This window comes from Scyliorhinus canicula, chromosome 13 (genome assembly GCF_902713615.1).
Source record: "Scyliorhinus canicula chromosome 13, sScyCan1.1, whole genome shotgun sequence".
NCBI lineage: Eukaryota > Metazoa > Chordata > Chondrichthyes > Carcharhiniformes > Scyliorhinidae > Scyliorhinus > Scyliorhinus canicula.
The window spans coordinates 65112716-65133141 of record NC_052158.1 but is presented as its reverse complement, the minus strand read 5'-3'; the positions used below and the strand labels follow the sequence as shown (position 1 = coordinate 65133141).

General features: G+C 52.1%; 1 protein-coding gene across 1 annotated transcript in view; it reads left to right on the top strand.

Moving 5' to 3' along the window:
* The first annotated feature begins 2286 nt into the window (after positions 1 to 2286).
* The window catches only part of LOC119975446 (single-pass membrane and coiled-coil domain-containing protein 1-like), a 51973-nt gene continuing 33833 nt past the window's right edge, over positions 2287 to 20426 (top strand). The window contains exon 1 of the mRNA XM_038815114.1: positions 2287 to 2545. The gene's annotated coding sequence lies outside the window, so the exon portion shown is untranslated. The remainder of the gene's footprint in view (positions 2546 to 20426) is intronic.

Genomic DNA, 20426 nt, shown 5'->3' with positions numbered 1-20426 from the left:
GGGTCAGGTTATTAGTGTTGGGGGTGTTTGAAGGTCAGGTAGTATTGGGGTGGTCAGTGGGAGGGGTTCAGGGTGTTGGGTGGTGATGGGTGTCCAATACCAGATTAGGTCCAAGCTCCTCCCAGCTCTTTGACAAGCTCCCTTCTCCTCACACACCAGGTCAAATCTTCCAGTGTTCTTTGAAAATTATTCCACTCAGCCATCTGAGTATTCCCCAACCAACTTCCAGCGGCAGGTTCCACTTCAGCAACTCCTTGTTCCTTAAATCTCCACAAGTCCAGTCTATTCAAACAGAACACATTCTCACCCGCATCCTGCTTGGTTGCTAAGGCAAAACAGATCACCCCGCTCTCCACAGCAGCAGAGGCTGCTTCTCCTCATGGCAATGACTCCTTTTTGCCTCTCTGCATGACTTGTGTCTGAAAAACAGCTGCCTCTCTTTTGTGTCCTATGACAACCAGATCACATGTTACTGTCTCCAGCAGAACTAACCCGATCACGATTCCCATTCTAGAACATTCCTTTTCACTTTAAACTACAGGTGACATTTTAAAACATAACTGTCTTGTAAATGGAAGGTCACTGCCAGGTATTAGGGAGGGAGGCTTACTCTCTGTTAGGGGGAATAGTTTGGGGGAGGTGGGGGTGAGGAGGGGGGAGGTGGGGGTGAATAATTTGTAAAAAGTGTTTGTTTATGGCTTTTGTATGAAATGTTAAAAATTCAATAAAAATCATTTTCAAAAATAAACTATCTGATAAAGTCTTGCATTCGCAACAGTGGTGATATGGGTAGCACGGTAGCATGGTGGTTAGCATAAATGCTTCACAGCTCCAGGGTCCCAGGTTCGGTTCCCGGCTGGGTCACTGTCTGTGCGGAGTCTGCACGTCCTCCCCGTGTGTGCGTGGGTTTCTTCCGGGTGCTCCGGTTTCCTCCCACAGTCCAAAGATTGGTGGATGGGGGAGTTGGTCGAAGGAATCACGTGGTTGACAGGGGAGTCACAGGGGGTTGGTTGGGGAGTGGGTTGGGTGTCGAATGTTCATTCGGGTAGTCGGGTGGTTGGTGGCTGATCAGTGGGGAGGTGCTCATGGGTTTGGCTGGTCAGTGAGGGGGATCGGATGGTAAGTGAGGGAGGGGGGAGGTTGGATGGTATGTGGGAGGTTCAGATGACCAATGGGGGTTTGGATGATCAGTTGGGGTGGGGTCAGATTGTCAGTGAGGGGGCTCAAGTTGTTAGTGTTGGAGGTGTTTGAAGGTCAGGTAGTAATGGGGTGGTCAGTGGGGGGAGGGGGAGGTCAGGGTGTTAGGGGGATCTCATGGGGTTAGAACATAGAATCATAGAACATAGAATCATAGAATTTACAGTGCAGAAGGAGGCCATTCGGCCCATTGAGTCTGCACCGGCTCTTGGAAAGAGCACCCTACCCAAGGTCCACACCTCCACCCTATCCCCATAACCCAGTAACCCCGCTCAACACTAAGGGCAATTTTGGACACTAAGGGCAATTTAGCATGGCCAATCCACCTAACCTGCACATCCTTGGACTGTGGGAGGAAACCCACACACACACGGGGAGAATGTGCAGACTCCACATAGTGACCCAAGTCGGGAATCGAACCTGGGACCATGGAGCTGTGAAGCAATTGTGCTAACCACAATACTACTGTGTTGTTGGGGGGTGACGGGTGTCCAATACCAGATTAGGTCCCAAGCTCCTCCCAGCTCTTTGACAGGCTCTCTTCTCCTGACACACCAGGTCAAATCTTCCAATGTTCTTCCATCCCATCTCCAATTATACAATTCTTACATTTCTATCCCATTTCAGTTCTGTAGAAGGGTATTATAGACTGGAAACAATAACTGTGTTTCTCTCTGCATAGATTCAGCCAGGCCTGCTGAGTATCCAGCAATTTCTGTTTAATTTCTGAATTAACTGTTGTTTTTTTTCTTTAAAAATATAACAAAACCAATGAGACAAAGTAGGACTACCTTAAATGTCCCAAGGCTTTGGGGGGACAATCTTAAATTGAACACCATTAAAGTCTTGTATTCCACTAGACTTTCATAGCTGTCGAGTTCTCCCACATTCACAAAACAACTCCAGTTGCCGATGCACTCTCAACGATTATGTTTGATGAAGTTGAAATTGTTGATTGTGGCTCATGAACTCATAAGTGCTAATTGTTACATGACGGCCCCATGTCGTGAACTAGAGATTGTTCACATACATGACATAACCAGTTTCCTAAAGTTGCCAGTATTCATATTTTAATAATTTGATTAATCAGTCAGTCAAACTGTGAACTCAGGTTACTTAACCTCAATTACTCCTGTTTGATTCGGACAGAAAAGGAAATTAACAAAATTTAGTCAGTATAGCCTTGCAGAAGATGTAGTGATTAAATTGCTTGGACTACTCCTGATATCAGTGACAGAGAATTTAACTTCTCAGTCTGTGGAAAGAGCTGGAGCCAATTGAGGTATGAAACAACACAACAGAGTTAAACGCACAGATATCTGGAAAAGATCGGCATTCTTGAAAGTTGGTAAGTCACCTAGTCCAGATGGACTGCATCTTAGATTTCTGAAAGACATAAAGGTAGCAAATAGCAGAGGTATTGGCCACAATCTTTTAATCTTCATTAGATACAACTGCAAAGGCCTGGAGGGTTGCTAATGTTACACCACAATTCACAGTAAGGATGAGGGATAAACCAGGAAATTTCAAGCCAGTCAATCTAATGTTGGTGGTGGAAAAGTTATTGGAAGCCATTAACAGGGACAAGATAATCATTTGTTTAGAAAGGCATAGGCTAGTCGAGGAGAACCAAAATGGACTTGTTATAGGCAAATCATGTCTGACTATCTTGCTGGAATTCTTTCCTGAGGTCCCAGAGAAGGATCTATCTTTCCCCATATCATTAACGCTGGCCTATCAAGTCACACTGACTGTGCTTCTATATATTCATTCAAATGGTCCATACATCCCGATTCTGTTGTGTAACTGAAACATATAAGTCCTGAGGGATATTGGCCCATTCCTGCTCCTAGTTCATATGTTCATATATTTGTTGGTCCACCTAATTTAGAGGTGACCAATCCTCCATTTGATATTCAACCTAAAACTCTCAATTGTCTCCTACTTCTGTTGCTGGTAGACCATAACTGGTGTTGTCATATATCCTATTGCCCTGAAGTGGGGTTAATTTTGGATTGTTTCATACATCCTTTATCTTTAATATAGTTTCAAAGCTTAGGAAATACTGTAAATATCTGGTTCAAATTCTTTATTAAAACATGTCATTGTGATGATAATACAATACAATCCCATATATATGTAATGTGTATGGTGTATAGGTAGAATCAGGATCTCGTATACTAAGAACTTTGTAATGATGCACATTGCAGACTTATTAATAAATACCTGTTGTGTATCTAAAGAAGAAACACTCTACAGAGACCAGCAGCTCCCTGGTTGCCCTAGATAAGCCTATCAGCTGCCCAAGACCCCTACATGTTTTCTGCATAAGAGAGGACTCCACTCCCTGGGGTCATTACCCACTCTCGGTCCCAATTGGTCCCTAAGCCAGGTGGCCCTCTCCTGCTGTGTTGCCCTTAAAGGGACGATCATCACCAATCGCTACAGACTCTTTCAGAAGGTCACTACGCATAGTTCTGGACTACTATGTCTGTCTCAATAAAACTAGATGGGGCAGCACGGTGGCGCAGTGGGTTAGCCCTGTTGCCTCACGGCGCCGAGGTCCCAGGTTCGATCCCGGCTCTGGGTCACTGTCCGTGTGGAGTTTGCACATTCTCCCCGTGTTTGCATGGGTTTCGCCCCCACAACCCAAAGATGTGCAAGTAGGTGCAACTAGGTGTTGCTAAACTAAAACGATGTGCAACTAGGGCAGCACGGTAGCATAGTGGTTAGCATAAATGCTTCACAGTTCCAGGGTCCCAGGTTCGATTCCCGGCTGGGTCACTGTCTGTGCGGAGTCTGCACGTCCTCCCCGTGTGTGCGTGGGTTTCCTCCGGGTGCTCCGGTTTCCTCCCACAGTCCAAAGATGTGCGGGTTAGGTGGATTGGCCATGCTAAATTGCCCGTAGTGTCCTAAAAAGTAAGGTTGCGGGGGGGGTTGTTCGGTTACGGGTATAGGGTGGATACGTGGGTTTGAGTAGGGTGATCATTGCTCGGCACAACATCGAGGGCCGAAGGGCCTGTTCTGTGCTGTACTGTTCTATTATCTATTATAGGTGGAATGGCCATGCTAAATTGCCCCTTAATTGGAAAAAATGAATTCGGCACTCTAAATTAAAAAAAAATAGAAAACAAAACTAGATGGAGGTTTCCAAGGAGGTCCAGTGACTCGTAACCTTTTATCTGTTTCACATAGTGTGCGTGTGTGATGTTAATCCTGGTGCTATCATCTTAAGGTTACCTTTGTTGTGCCTGTGTTTGATGTTTATCTCATCCAGTCTTCATTGTCAAAGGCCTTCACTACAGCGGAGTTCTTTCAGCAATCGGCATTCTTTCTCCTGATGGGTTAGAAACCTCTGTGGTGCATCTGTTTATCTTTCTTGTGTGTTTGAACTTACCTTAATATATCATTTGTTTTAATGCCAATTGGTATACTCTATTGAACACTATCAGGTAACTATAATTCAAGGACGGCAAGGTGGCACAGCTCCAGAGACCCGGGTTCAATTCCGGCCTCGGGCGACTGACTGTGGAGTTTGCATGTTCTCCCCATGTCTGCGTGGGTTTCCTCCGGGTGCTCCGGTTTCCTCCCACAGTCCAAAAATGTGCAGGTTAGGTAGATTGGCCATGCTAAATTGCCCCTTAGGTGAGGTTGCTGGGTTATGGGGATTGGGTGGGGTGCTCTTTCCAAGGGCCGGTGCAGACTCGATGTGCCTAATGGCCTCTTTCTGCACTGTAGATTCTCTACATTGATTTACATTCTCTACATTGTTGACTGTGTGATGGTGATAGGCTGCCTCTGCCAAACAGCAAAAGAGCTGTGTGTACAGAATGGCAGCAGTGCCAAGTGCCATTCATTATCTTCTGCTCTGCTCTTGCCTGGACCTCTCTCAGCTCACTCCACTGATGAAGTGCCTGTCCTCTATGGCGCGCAGTTCCCACTGGCTGGCACCCTGGTAAGCCATTTAATCCGGCAAACTGAATCAAGAAAGAGTGGCAGCTGATGACAGCTGGAAAGGAGCTGGACAAGCTCTTTCGTTCCTGCCCAAAGGCAGGTATGGTCAAGGTTATTGACTCAGTATTGTAATGATGATAATGGTACAAGGTGTTGCAATATGCCAGTGGCAAACCATTGCGGTCGATGGCCACTATTGTACTAAATTAAGCTGCCATTCTCAATCTGTGTGCCTTGGCTTTGAAGCTGGGATTTGTTGTTCTCTGTTCACCAATTGTGAACTTCAGATAGGAGCGAAACAGGCTACGCAAGCTCGATTTCTCCATGTTCCTCCTTTCTTTTGAGCCAGACCCAGTGCCATACAACATGCTTGCCTATACATGAGAAATTGCAAATAAGGGAACTAAGTCCTGAAACATATTTCCTGTTACGTGTACCATTGGAATCTTGGCCACTGGCATTGACTTGTAACACAGAAGAAAATTAATATAAAAAAAAACATAACTCTCCTTTCACAGGCTTTTGGTATCATTGCACAAGGATAGCAAGCTGAGGTCAAGTGTTGTTGAATTTCTCCCCTGTTTCTACGTTCTTGTCTTTCTACCCTCCCTCCTGTCCCCATTCAGGACTAACCACCCACCTCCAACACCAGGCAAAGCAGAGGTGAGAAATCCACCTTATAATAGCGGGATTCTCCGTTTGGGAGACTCTGAGGTGAATTGTCCGCCTACCCAGCCGCGTGTTCCTCGGCAGTATGCCGTCACCGGCAGCGGGATTCTCCTTTTCCAACCAATGGGATTTCCCATTGTGGCCACCCCATGCCACCGGGAAAACCATAGGTAGGGATGTGCTGCCAGCGGAATGGAGGATCCTTCCGGCGGAGAATTCACCCTTTGTTCTCCCGCTGGAGGGGAATTGGAACTGATTTTCGCTCTGATCAGGAAGCAATTCACTATCCTTGCCTTGCAAATTTACGCATGCCGAGGATTACAAGCGATTCCCAAGGGAATCCCACTATTGGGCTCCCATTTTGAACGGGCGGCCCGATAGCAATGTCCCACGCACGGCACGGTAGCGCAGTGGTTGGCACTGTTGCCTTACTACACTGAGGACCTGGGTTCGATCCCGGCCCCGTGTATGCGTGGGTCTCATGCCTCAACCCAAAGATGTGCCGGGGCAGGTGGATTGGCCACACTAAATTACCCTTTAAAAAAAAGCAATGTCCCATGGCTGGCCATTGCCCCCCTCATCACTGCATAGCAGCCCCCCAGCATCCATGCATTGCAAAGAGGCCGCCCCCGCCCGCCCCCCCCCCCCGCCCCCGCATCACGAATCAGTCTGCCACCCCCCCCCCCCATATTTTCCCTTAAGTACAGGGTGACCTGTTTGCCCACCTGCCAGAGACCCTCTGAATAGGGGGACACCCCAGAAACTCCCTAACTAAATGGACCCCTCCCAGATACCCCCTAACGGATCCCATCACAGACCTCCTGAATAGGGGGACCCCCCCAAAGAACCCCCAAAAAAGGGAATCCCCACAGATGCCCTAACTAAATGGAACCCCCCAGAGACCCCTAACTAAACAACCCCCCCACCGAGGCCCCCTGAATGGATCCCGGTATAGACCCCCTAAATAAAGAAACCCATGGACTGCCGAAGTAATGGGAACACCCCTGATACCCTCTAACTAAAGGCCCCCCCCCCCACCCAACTCCATTCCCAGTAAAGAGATTCCTCTCTGGAAGTTAGAGAGCAGTCCAGCCAGGGCCAGTGAAAAAAACTAGTGTTGTAACACTCACCTGGGCATACACCTGCTGGCTCAGACAGAGGAAGCATCACGTGTCCATTCCTGGAAAGAGAAAGCACCGACCTGTGTTTAAACCCCTCAGATCCTTTAGCTGCAAGCCATTCATTCATTTCTCTTACTGGGCTCTGAATGACAGCTTCCACAAACACAGATATGAGCATTGCTTCATTTGTCTCCCTTCATGGACGAGTAACCACAATGTTTACAAACATCAACTACTTCGAACAGCGTTAAGCGCTGTTAATCTCCAGCTCAGCACTTCAAAATCACTCAAGCATGAAGGGGGGTGAATGGAATGCACTTAACTCTCTTTGGTTGATAATTGGACACGTGGTGCTTCCTCTGTCTGAGCCAGCAGATGTATGCCCAGGTGAATGTTATAACAATATTTTTTTTCACTGCCCCTGTCTTGGCTGCTGTCTAGCTTCCAGACAGCGGTCTCTTTTCTGGAGGGGGGGGGGGGGAGTGGTCCTGTGGTGTTCCTCCTTTAGTTAGGAGGTCTTTATGGGCAGGGTTCCTTTAGTTAGGTGGAGTTCCCATTAGTTTGGGAGTTCGGGGATCTCTTCGGGCATACTCTTTGTTTAGGGTATCTCTGTGGGAAGTTTCTTTATTTAGGGGACTCGGTGGGGGTCCCTTTAGTTAGTGGGCTTCTGGGGGCTCCATTTAGTTAGGGGGTCTGTGTGGGGGTTCCTTTATACAGAGGGACTCTGTGGGGGTGGGGGTCCTTTAGTTATGGGGTCTCTGGGGAGGTCCCTTTAGTTAGGGGGTCTGTGGGGGTCTCTTTATTTAGGGGGTCTCTTGGGGGGTCCCCCTATTCAGGGGTCCCCCTATTCAGGGGTCGAGAGGGTAGTCCTCATGTTCTGGGGGTCTTTGTGGGAGGGTCCCAATATTCAGGGGGTCTGGGGGAGGATGGCCCTTGGATGAACTTTGAACATAGAACATACAGTGAAGAAGGAGGCCATTCGGCCCATCGGGTCTGCACCTACCCACTTAAGACCACACTTCCACTCTATCCCCATAACCCAATAACCCCTCCTAACCTTTTTGGACACTAAGGGCAATTTATCATGGCTAATCCACCTAACCTGCACGTCTTTGGACTGCGGGAGGAAACCGGAGCACCCGAGGGAAACCCAAGCAGACATGGGGAGAACGTGCAGACCTCGGCACAGACAGTGACCCATCAGGGAATCGAACCTGGGACCCTGGCGCTGTGAAGCCACAGTGCTATCCACTTGTGCTACGGTTGACTTTGTGGTCAACTCCCTTAAGGAGGTACCCTCTTTGCCCACCACCAGGTCCACCACATCAGGGTCATGCTGGTAAATCCCAATAGTGATCCTTGCCCACGTGATTCCCGGCCCAAAGAACCGGAGAATCCCCTGGGCCCAGCGACTCTGGTGCTTCCACTATTAAGTGGATGCAAATCGGTTATATGGACCCTTTTGCATCCTCCCACTGGTGTGCAGGAACAAACCCTGATCCTGCTGCCAGCTGGGGGGCAGGGCCATCGCAAACGGATCAGTGTCCACCGGCACCTGGCACCGATCCCAATTTCCTCCGGACACCCATTCTCTGCCACATCAGGAACCCCATTGCCAGCATTGCAAGGTGGAGAATCCAGGCCAAAATGCTAATAGATCTGTGGCCAGGTTCTGCACGTGTTGTTGTGGCAGTAGGAAGCCCCGTTACAGCAAAGATGTTTCACCAAGTCACAGGATTGGAAAAATCTAGCTCTGAGTTGACTACAATTCAACCCATACCATTACAGCCACATGCACAAAGACTGCAGCTGCGGCCATTTGTCTTCCCTTACCCAGGCAATATAACAACATGAATAGTCCATGTCCTTTAAAGTGACTGGACTTTAGTCAGATTACTAGAAGCTTTGGATTATAAACCAATACAGCTGCCCACTCATCTCCCCCATGGGTAGGCGGTGGTGTAGTGGTCCTGTCACTGGATTAGTAATCCAGTAGCCAAAGATAATACTTTGTGGACATGGGTTCAAATCCATGGAATTGAAAGCCAGTCTCAGTAATGTAAACTATCATCAATTGTTGTATAAACCCATCTGGTTCACTAATGTCCCATTCAGGAAGGAAATCTGCCACCCTTACCTGGTCTGGCCTACATGTGACTCTGAGGAAGTGAGCAAACGAATATGATGGACAGTAGGACCCTGAGGGTAATGAGTTCACAGACAGAGAACAAAGGGATGAGCACAGCATGGCTAGGAAGGGGGAGGGGAGCTTTGCCTCGTGGAGAGAATAGTGAAAAGGATGCTGGGTAACAAGAGGCCAGGATTGGGAAAATGCGAAGTGAGCCAATTAGGATATATGACCAAGTCAGGAGGTGTGTAAAATGACCAATGGGAAGTTTGTATGCGAATCTTGATGTAATTTGAAGTATATCTCCAGTGTTCCTTTGTCCTGAGGTTCTCTTTATCCTCGGCTCTCAGAAGACAGTGTGTGTGTCCTGAGGTCCTATGGATTGAGTCAGCCTTGCAAGTTAGTTATTATTAAATGATATGATACCTGCAAATCCATCTCAGATTTTATTGAGTCCAGACCGGCCACAAAGAATCAGGAATTAACATTTGGTGCCGAAACCCGGGATTTCTCTAGATCCTTGCCTTTCATCTGCAAAATCAGAATTGGACTGCTCTCGGAAGGGGAAAAAGGAAATGGGCCCACGGTATGTGTAGATACAACTCGCCATATCGATTTTCCTCTCTCTCGTATTCTGCTAACAGTCTAATCACTCGCATTTGATCAGGTAAGATGTCTCGACGAAATCAAAGGTCAGTCTGGTGGATTAGAAGAATTGATTTCAGTCAATGCAGGTACGGCTGAGGGTTGGAATGAGGTAACAATTCAGTTGGTGACTGAGGGAATGTTCCCTGGTCAGTCAGTTGCATGTGAGTAGAAAATTAAAAATTGGTTCTATTAAATTACACTTTAATTCAGTTAAGGCCTTTAACGGATTGATGTGATGTCGCAGAACAGTTCAGCAAAAGACCGCTGATGGAATGTTTGCGGACAGTTCAATTCCGTACAATTCGAATTGGCTAAAATTGGTAAAGGTCTTTATCGGGTTGATGTGATGTCGCAGAACAGTTCAGTAAAAGACCGCTGATGGAATGTTTGCGGACAGTTCAATTCCGTACAAATATAATTGGTTACGCTAACATTTATTATGGGAAGATATGGGTTGTTTGAATGAAACAGAATTGGGAGATGAATGGCCACTAGGGGGAACCAGAGACAAACTTGTGTGTTGATGAATGAAAGTATAATGATTTGAATTATTTTGGTTGAATGGAGATCTCCAATGAATGAATGAGTCCGTTTAAGAAGAATTCGTGCATTCCTAGTTTTGTAAAATGTTATGTTTTAGGAGGTATTAAAGTGAGATTTAAAATGGGGTAAGTATTTGAAAGTTCTTTAGAAAATTAGTAATAATGATTAACATTGTGGGAGTTAATTAGAACATAATTCTCAGGGAGAAAACAAAAAGCGAAATCAAAATGTATAAATTGGGATTTGTAAATGATTAGTTGCAATTCGGCATAGTCTTGGCTGCTAAAATAAATAAATAAATAAATAAATAAAATAGTTTCACATCAATTAGAAGTTATAAATGGCAGGCAAGAAATGTGATCAATATTATGAGGTAGAAATTTAATATGCTCAGCACTAAATTGGTCTTCGCATAAACACAAAGAGAAGTTTTACTCCCAAGCAGTCAGAGCTCTGTGCAGGAAATTACTTTGAAACTAACCGGTTGAAATTGACACGGCACAGCTCCACCAGGGTCCTAGTGCCCGATGTATCACTAGAAAGTTACTACAGGTAGCAGAAGAAATGATGTTTAGAGTGTTAAATACACTGCAGAAGGAGGTTTAAGGAATAAAGATATTAGACCAGAAGTTAGAGATTACATTATAGAGGGGGTATTAGGCAATAGAAACGTTAGACCTGAAGTTAGATTAGGAGAATTACTTGCAGTATCAGGAAATAAGAAAATCTGATGACAGGGAAAGATTTAATAAAATTAAGATGATGCAGGAAAAATTAGGATATTACAACCAATTGATGACAGAGAGGAAGTGTGGGTGAAACTGCCGAATAAAACCACAGGAGAAGTAATCATAAAATTTTTTGGGTGAACATACAATTGTATTAGAGAACCATGGCGTCTGGAGCAAAAGAAATTGTGTCAGAATTTTTAAAAATCTGGTCAAATTGAACAATAACAGAAGAATTATGATACTCCTATCGGCAATGAGCGTAGGAATGTAATCAGTAAAGATTTAAATGTATGGAATGATAGAACAAGGGCGGTGATTAATGGCACTCGGTTTAAAATGGTTCACAGTGAGCATCAGGAATGCACAAGTCAGGACTGTGGGGCATTCTGCAAGTGGTCCCCGTCCCTCTGCGAGTGGGCACCGTCCCTCTGCGTGTGGGCCACGTCCCTCTGCGGGTGGGCCCCGTCCCTCTGCGAGTGGGCCCCGTCCCTCTGTGAGTGGTCCCCGTCCCTCTGGGTGTGAGCCCCGTCCCTCTGGGTGTGGGCCCCGTCCCTCTGCGAGTGGGCCACGTCCCTCTGCGTGTGGGCCACGTCCCTCTGCAAGTGGGCCACGTCCCTCTGCGTGTGGGCCACGTCCCTCTGCAAGTGGTCCCCGTCCCTCTGCGTGTGGGCTCCGTCCCTATGGGTGTGGGCCCTGTCCCTCTGCGTGTGGGCCCCGTCCCTCTGGGTGTGGGCCCTGTCCCTCTGGGTGTGGGCCCCGTCCCTCTGCGAGTGGTCCCCGTCCCTCTGCGAGTGGGCCCCGTCCCTCTGCCAGTGGGCCACGTCCCTCTGCGTGTGGGCCCCGTCCCTCTGCGAGTGGGCCACGTCCCTCTGCGTGTGGGCCACGTCCCTCTGCAAGTGGTCCCCTTCCCTCTGCATGTGGGCTCCGTCCCTATGGGTGTGGGCCCTGTCCCTCTGCGTGTGGGCCCCGTCCCTCTGGGTGTGGGCCGCGTCCCTCTGCGAGTGGGCCACGTCCCTCTGCGTGTGGGCCACGTCCCTCTGCAAGTGGTCCCCTTCCCTCTGCATGTGGGCTCCGTCCCTATGGGTGTGGGCCCTGTCCCTCTGCGTGTGGGCCCCGTCCCTCTGGGTGTGGGCCCCGTCCCTCTGGGTGTGGGCCCCGTCCCTCTGCGAGTGGTCCCCGTCCCTCTGCGAGTGGGCCCCGTTCCTCTGCCAGTGGGCCACGTCCCTCTGCGTGTGGGCCCCGTCCCTCTGCGAGTGGTCCCCGTCCCTCTGCGAGTGGGCCCCGTCCCTCTGCCAGTGGTCCCTGTCCCTCTGCGAGTGGGCCCCTTCCCTCTGCGAGTGGGCCCTTCTCTCTGCGTGTGAGCCCCGTCCCTCTGCGAGTGGGCCCCGTCCCTCTGGGTGTGGGCCACGTCCCTCTGGGTGTGGGCCCCGTACCTCTGCAAGTTGTCCCCGTCCCTCTGAGTGAGGGCCCCGTCCCTCTGCGAGTGGGCCCCAACCCTCTGGGTGTGGGACCCGTCCCTCTGCGAGTGGGCCACGTCCCTCTGCGAGTGGGCTCCGTCCCTCTGCGAGTGGACCACGTCCCTCTGGGTGTGGGCCACGTCCCTCTGGGTGTGGGCCCCGTCCCTCTGGGTGTGGGCCCCGTCCCTCTGCGAGTGGTCCCTTTCCCTCTGCGAGTGGGGCCCGTCCCTCTGCGAGTGGGCCACGTCCCTCTGCGTGTGGGCCACGTCCCTCTGCGAGTGGGCCCCTTCCCTCTGCGTGTGGGCCCCGTCCCTCTGCGAGTGGGCCCCGTCCCTCTGGGTGTGGGCCCCGTCCCTCTGCGAGTGGGCCCCGTCCCTCTGCGAGTGGGCCCCGTCCCTCTGCGTGTGAGCCCCGTCCCTCTGCGAGTGGGCCCCGTCCCTCTGGGTGTGGGCCCCATCCCTCTGGGTGTGGGCCCCGTCCCTCTGGGTGTGGGCCCCGTCCCTCTGCGAGTGGGCCCTGTCCCTCTGGGTGTGGGCCCCGTCCCTCTGGGTGTGGGCCCCGTCCCTCTGGGTGTGGGCCCCGTCCCTCTGCAAATGGGCCCCATCCCTCTGCATGTGGGCCACGTCCCTCTGCGAGTGGGCCACGTCCCTCTGCGTGTGGGCCCGGTCCCTCTGGGTGTGGGCCCCGTCCCTCTGTGTGCGGGCCCCGTCCCTCCGCGAGTGGACCCCGTCCCTCTGCGAGCGGGCCCCGTCCCTCTGCGAGCGGGCCCCGTCCCTCTGCGAGCGGGCCCCGTCCCTGTGCGAGCGGGCCCCGTCCCTGTGCGAGCGGGCCACGTCCCTGTGCGAGCGGGCCACGTCCCTGTGCGAGCGGGCCACGTCCCTCTGCGAGTGGGCCACGTCCCTCTGCGAGTGGGCCACGTCCCTCTGCGAGTGGGCCACGTCCCTCTGGGTGTGGGCTACGTCCCTCTGCGTGTGGGCCACGTCCCTCTGGGTGTGGGCCCCGTCCCTCTGGGTGTGGGTCACGTCCCTCTGCGAGTGGGCCCCGTCCCTCTGCGAGTGCGCCACGTCCCTCTGCGAGTGGGCCACCTCCTTCTGAGCCTGCGCCACGTTGGCCTGTGCCTGGGCAATGCCGCCGATGCTCTCAGCCATGGCCTGCTGTGACTGGGCCACATTGCGGCGCGCCGCTGCGATGTCCAGGTGGCCCTGGCACATGGCTGCCTGAGAGAGGGCAGCCCTGTCCTGGGCCTTGGCCCCCGCCTGCACAGAATGCCCCAGGCCTTGCACATGCTGCCCCATATCCGACACCGTCGCCCCCATTGCCTCCACCACGGACCTGGTTTCGGCCTGGATGGCACGTATTACCGGCACCACACCCTGCTCCTGCAGGCGGATGGATTCCTGCACTTGCGTCTGCAGGTGCTGGACGCCGGCCGTCATCCTCTCCTGTAGTCCCTGGGTCTCTGCCGGCACCTACACTGTGACTGGAACTGGATGTTCCAGGAGCCCGAGGACTCGTCTGGGTGGCAGCTGGTTGCTGGGGCCGGGCTGCCCTCCGATCGTCCGGCCCCTCGACTGCTCTTACCTCCACCTGCTGTACCAAACCTGTGGTGAATGTCACTTAGTAATTCACACTGTATTTACCAATACTATTGTAAGCGCAGTAGCATTATCCGACCACTCGGGGGAGTAGCTCTGGGAATGCTCAGGAGTTTGTACAGGGCTCCACACTTGGCTCCGCCCACGACTCCTCCCCCTAGACTGCTCTAAAAATAACTGTGTCCAGAGTCAGCCTGAGTTAATCGAGAGTTCAACGGGTAACAGGCTGGCTCTGAAATAAGTAGATTAAAACCACTGTTCATATCTGAAAGCACGTGTCTCGTGAATTGATGGTTCCATCAATTTAATCTACTTAAGAACAGTCAGGATCGATCATGGAATCAGCTCTCAAGCCTGGACGCCTAGAACTCGACTCACAGGATGCAGAGGCTAAAGAAATCTTCTCCCACTGGCTGCGGTGCTTTAAGGCCTACCTGGCAGACGCGAGCACAGCCGAAACAACAGAGGAACAGAAGTTAAGTCTACTGCATGCGAGGGTGAGCCACAGAATCTCTACGCAACTAAACTCGGCCGGTTCATATACTACAGCGCTAGCGATACTCGATAAGATGTATGCAAGGCCCATTAATGAAGTTTATGCACGCCATGTGTTCACGACTCGCCGCCAGCGGCCTACAGAATCACTCGCCGAATTTCTAAGAGAGCTCAATAATTTATCAAATGACTGTGACTATCAAGCGGTTACCGCGGCTGAACATAGAGAACTTGCTGTACGTGATGTTTTTGTAGCGGGCCTCAGGTCTAATTATGTGCGCCAAAGACAGCTGGAAAAAGGGGCCCAAGACTTAGAAACAACTGCGGAAATTGCTACCATGATGGAGATCTCCTTCCGCAGCCTCACCTCGTTCCCCGCCGACCCCGCGACCCAATCATGGGCCCCCGACCAGCGACTCCCCAAGGCCTGTGCCACGCGGCCGCCCAGCCACCATGCTGCCCCAGCCAGCCACTATGCTGTTCCAGCCTGGCACTATGCTGCTCCAGCCTGCCATTTCTGCGGCCAGAACCAGCACCCGCGGCAGCACTGCCCGGCCCGCAACGCCACCTGCAGCAGCTGCAGGCGGAAAGGCCACTACGCGAGAGTGTGCCTCGCAAAAAGGGCCCCAGCTTCCAACTCCCCAGCGGCACAAAGTAATCGCTCCCCACACCCGGAGGCCCACGGGGCCCGAAACGCTGCGGCCTATGCCCCGACCCGTGCGATCCATGGGGGCCGCCACCTTGGCAAACCTCCACCACGCGGCCGGCCACATGCGACTCATGGGGGCCGCCATCTTGGATGCCATCTTCCTCCCAGCCCGCCACGCGCGATCCACGGGCCCGACCTGCATCTCCGCGCTCGGACAACTCATCGGAAGAGTACGACTATGAACTCAGAGGGCAGTCATCACAGGGCCACTCCAGCACAGCTGATCGAGCCGCCGACTAACCGCAACTCAGCGCCGTCACTCTGGACCAATCGCGCCCGAAGCATCTGCGAAATTCGATGGCAGAGGTCCAAATCAACGGGTACAGCACGCCATGCCTTTTCGACTCCGGGAGTACTGAGTGCTTCATACACCCAGACCTGGTAAGACGCTGTTCGCTCCCCGTTTTCCCTGTGCGGCAAACTATCTCGCTCGCTTCAGGCTCCCATTCTGTCCAGATTCAGGGGCGCACCGCCGCGACACTCATATCCCCTCCCCAGGATTGCAGACATGGTAAATCAGATCGCCCAGTATCGGCTATTTTCCAAGGTGGATCTGAAGTCTGCATACCACCAGCTCCCAATCCGCCCGGAGGACCGCCACTACACGGCATTCAAGGCCGATGGCCGCCTCTTCCATTTCCTCCGGGTCCCCTTCGGCGTTACTAATGGGGTCTCGGTGTTCCCACGAGCAATGGACCGAATGGTGGACCAGTACGGGCTGCGGGCCACGTTTCCGTACTTGGGCAATGTCACCATCTGCGGCTATGACCAGCAGGACCACGACGCCAACCTCCACCGTTTTTTCCAGACGGCTCAGAAATTAAACATCACCTACAACAAAGAGAAATGCGCTTTCCGCACAAACAGACTGGCCATCCTCGGCTACGTAATGGAAAACGGAGTCCTGGGCCCAGACCAGGACCGTATGCGGTCCTGCTTAGAACTCCCCCTCCCCCATTGCCCCAAGGCCCTCAAACGGTGCTTGGGCTTCTTCTCCTACTACGCCCAGTGGGTCCCTCAATATGCGGACAAAGCCCGCCCACTCTTTAAGGCCACACGATTTCCCCTGTCAGCTGAGGCACGGCAGGCCTTCAACTGCATCAAGGAGGACATCGCCAAAGCGGCCATGCGGGCGGTGGATGAATCCACTCCATTCCAGGTTGAGAGCGACGCCTCAGAGGTAGCTCTAGCAGCCACTAAATCAGGCAGGGAGACCAGTCGCATTTTTCTCCCGTACCCTCTCCGCTTCAGAACTCCGACACTCCTCAGTCGAGAAAGAAGCACAAGCTATTGTGGAGGCTATTCGTTACTAGAGGCACTACCTCGCAGGTAGGAGGTTCACCCTCATCACCGACCAAAGATCGGTTGCCTTTATGTTTGATAACTCGCAAAGGGGCAAAATAAAAAATGATCAAATTCTTCGGTGGAGGATCGAACTCTCCACCTATAATTACAATATTAAGTATCGACCCGGGAAGCTCAACGAGCCTCCGGATGCCCTATCCCGCGGGACATGCGCCAGCGCGCAGATTGACCGACTGAAAGTCATCCACAATGACCTCTGCCACCCGGGGGTCACCCGGCTTGCCCACTACATCAGAGCCCGAAACCTGCCTTTCTCCAACGAGGAGGTAAAAGCGGTGACCAGGGACTGCCCGATCTGTGCGGAGTGCAAACCGCACTTCTATAGACCAGACAGGGCCCACCTGGTCAAGGCTTCTACGCCCTTTGAACGCCTCGCGATTGATTTCAAAGGGCCACTCCCATCAACTAACAAGAACGTTTACTTTCTAAACGTCGTAGATGAGTTCTCCCGTTTCCCATTTGCTATCCCGTGCCCCGACGTGACCTCCCACACAGTCATTAGGGCCCTGCATAGTATCTTCACCCTGTTTGGTTTCCCCAGCTACGTACACAGCGACCGGGGTTCGTCCTTCATAAGCGACGAGCTGCGTCAGTACCTGCTCGACAAGGGCATTGCCTCGAGCAGGACTACCAGCTACAACCCCAGGGGGAACGGGCAGGTGGAGAGGGAGAACGCGACGGTCTGGAAGACCGTCCTACTGACCCTCCGGTCTAGAAAGCTCCAAGTCTCCCAGTGGCAGGAAGTCCCCCCAGACGCGCTCCACGCTATTAGGTTCCTCCTATGCACAGCGACCAATCAGACCCCTCACGGGAGGCTCTTCATTTTTTCCAGGGGCACTACCACGGGGGTCTCACTTCCGGCATGGCTGAGGACACCGGGCCCCGTACTTCTGAGGAAACACGTCAGGGCGCACAAAACCGACCCCCTTGTTGAGAAGGTGCGCCTGCTCCACTCCAACCCCCAGTACGCCTTCGTCGAGTTCCCTGACGGCCACTAGGACACAGTATCCCTCCGGGATCTGGCACCCGCCGGATCCAGCGTTCCCTCTACCCCCACAGAAGGACCCCTCACCCTACACCCCATCCTGCCGCCCCCTCGCGCTCCCGAGCCCACGAGCTCGCTCCACCAGTTCCATGCACCCGCGCCGGCCAGCCCCCAGCGCCCCCAGTCCCCAGTCGAACCAGAAGAGTATGAAGCTCGGACACAACCCTCCCTGGAGTCCGCCATTGTACCCCAGCACACAACACCCATCCAGCCACCGCAAGAGGCTGCAACCCCGGTGCTCCGCAGATCACAGCGGACAGTTCGACCACCGGACAGACTTACTTTGTAGACCACCACCTCCGCCGGACTTGATTGTTTTGCAGGGGGTGAATGTGGTGAATGTCACTTAGTAATTCGCACTGTATTTACCAATACCATTGTAAGCACAGTAGCGTTATCCGACCACTAGGGGGAGTAACTCTGGGAATGCTCAGGAGTTTGTACAGGGCTCCACCTTTGGCTCTGCCCACGACTCCTCCCCCTAGACTGCTGTATAAATAACCGTGTCCAGAGCCAGCCTGAGTTCATCGAGAGTTCAACGGGTAACTGGCTGGCTCTGATGTAAGTAGATTAAAACCACTGTTCATATCTGAAAGCACGTGTCTCGTGAATTGATGGTTCCATCAAAACCTACTGTGTGGTGTGCACCAGATAATGTCCGAGGAGTCTCCTCACTAGTGTGCCCAACCGAGGTGATAGTCTCAGAGATGGTGGACGGTGTTGGAGATAGCTGTGATGGAAAGCTAGTGTCCTCCTCAGACCCGTACTCCGGGGTCTCCTGAGTCTCGGGCAGAGGGCTAGAGGGCTATTGTTCCAGCTGCTCTCCCCGTCAGTGCTTTGCACTAGCTGAGGGCAGGCGGCCCTGGATGGTACTGGCCCATCTCCGGCAGGTCCTGGGAGACACAAAACGGCATGTATGGTTCGGCAGCCGGACAGGGATGCAGGGAGGGTGAAGAGTATGGGGGAGTGAGGGGTGAGGGTGTGAGGGGCAGGAGGGGTGAGGGCGAGGGGGGTGGGGGGGGTGAGGGGGGTGGGGGGGGCACACGTGTCATGAGGATCCGCAACTAGGCAGTGGGTCTCACTTCCTCGCCCCACCGCCAACCTCTGCTTCTACGACCTCCCTTTCCACCGGGCCGCCGACCATGTCCAGTGCCCTCTGCTCGGGCATGATGTGGCGAAGCAGATCTGGTGGTCCCCCTCTGGCCTTCTCCTTGTGGTGGGGGAGGGCGAACACAAACAACGACACAGTATGACATTCCGACACATGCAGCCCAGGGGTTGGGTAGATGATGGCATCATTGGCCAGAGCTCCCAGCCATGGCGGCTGGCATGGATGCTGGCTTGTGGGGCAGGGTGGGGGTTCGTCCATCCTCCGGGGGGGGTGGGGAGCAGTGGGTCCTGGTTACATGTATGTGGGGGGGGGGTGTGAGGGTTGGTGCCATGGGCACAGCGCTGCCTATCCACCCTGGCCGCCCTGAGGCGGTTCTGTAGTTTTTCCTGCACGGGATACCAGTCCTGACGACTTCGCCAACGGCGCTGACCGTGTCTGCCACCTGTGCCCAGGCATGGCGAATGCCTGTGCCTGACGACCTTCGTCTATCCTGACCGGGGTACAGGATAATCCGCCTCTTCTCCACGGCATCCAGTACGGTCTCCAGCTCAGTGTCCCGGAACCGTGGCGCTGCTCTCCTTCCAGCCATCGTCTGGGACAGTGTGTGTGTGTGTGTGTGTGTGTGTGGGGGGGGGGGGGCTCTTTCTTTTCCAAGTATGGAAGTGTGGTACGCAACCTTCTATTCATGAGTAGCTCTCCTGGAGATCGCCCATGTGACAATGGTAACGCTTTGTAACATGATTTTGCGAGATATGGTTCAGATTGGCTGTCCATTGCTTTCAGTAATGATTGATTTACAATATGTACACATTTTTCATTCAAGTCTTTGGGATCCACACCTATACGAACATCACCATTTTTTTGTTTCACACTTACCAAGGAATTTACTCCATTGATAGGTTCTTCCACCTTCTTGATAACTCGTGGTTTTGTGTCTCTTACGGGTGGTCGGGTAGAAATGAGATTGACATGCCGATCTACATCTTCAGCAATGTCACTACAACACAACCATGATATTATTACACCGTCGGTTATAAATGTAGAATCAGTCACACACTGTTGTGTCAAACAAAAAATGTTACTAAAATTGAGGAATGTCATTTATTACCTCAGCTAGCATTCTAAATTCAATATTTAACACATCAGTTGATGCACGTACATCAAATCACACCATTTTCTCACATCAACACACCTGTGGGAAATCATGCCCAATGTTACATTTTGATGTTTTGGTTAACACACACGTGTAAAATCAAATCAAGCTCTATGTTTAACATCATAGTTAATACATGCATTTAAATCAGTCTGATCTCTATATTGTGGGTCTTGGATAACAAGGCGCAATTTACTACGAGGAATCAGTGTCAGAGGATGCTTGTGGGGAAAATGCAATGTACCGAGTAAACGGTGCAGTCCCAGCTTTACTCCGATTAGGTGGTGCCACATCATCATCCTGCACCTCCTACCCCCATCCCATCACCACCAACACAACACAAAGAATGCGTAAATGTTTGATTCCACAATTTGCACATTGTCTTCTGTAATCAGCTACTCTGTGACCAAATACACTGGGACATTTAGATTTGATATCTGGTATTGCTTGTACCTTTTATAAGATCAGGCATCCTTTTATAATATATTCACCCCACATTTGGGCA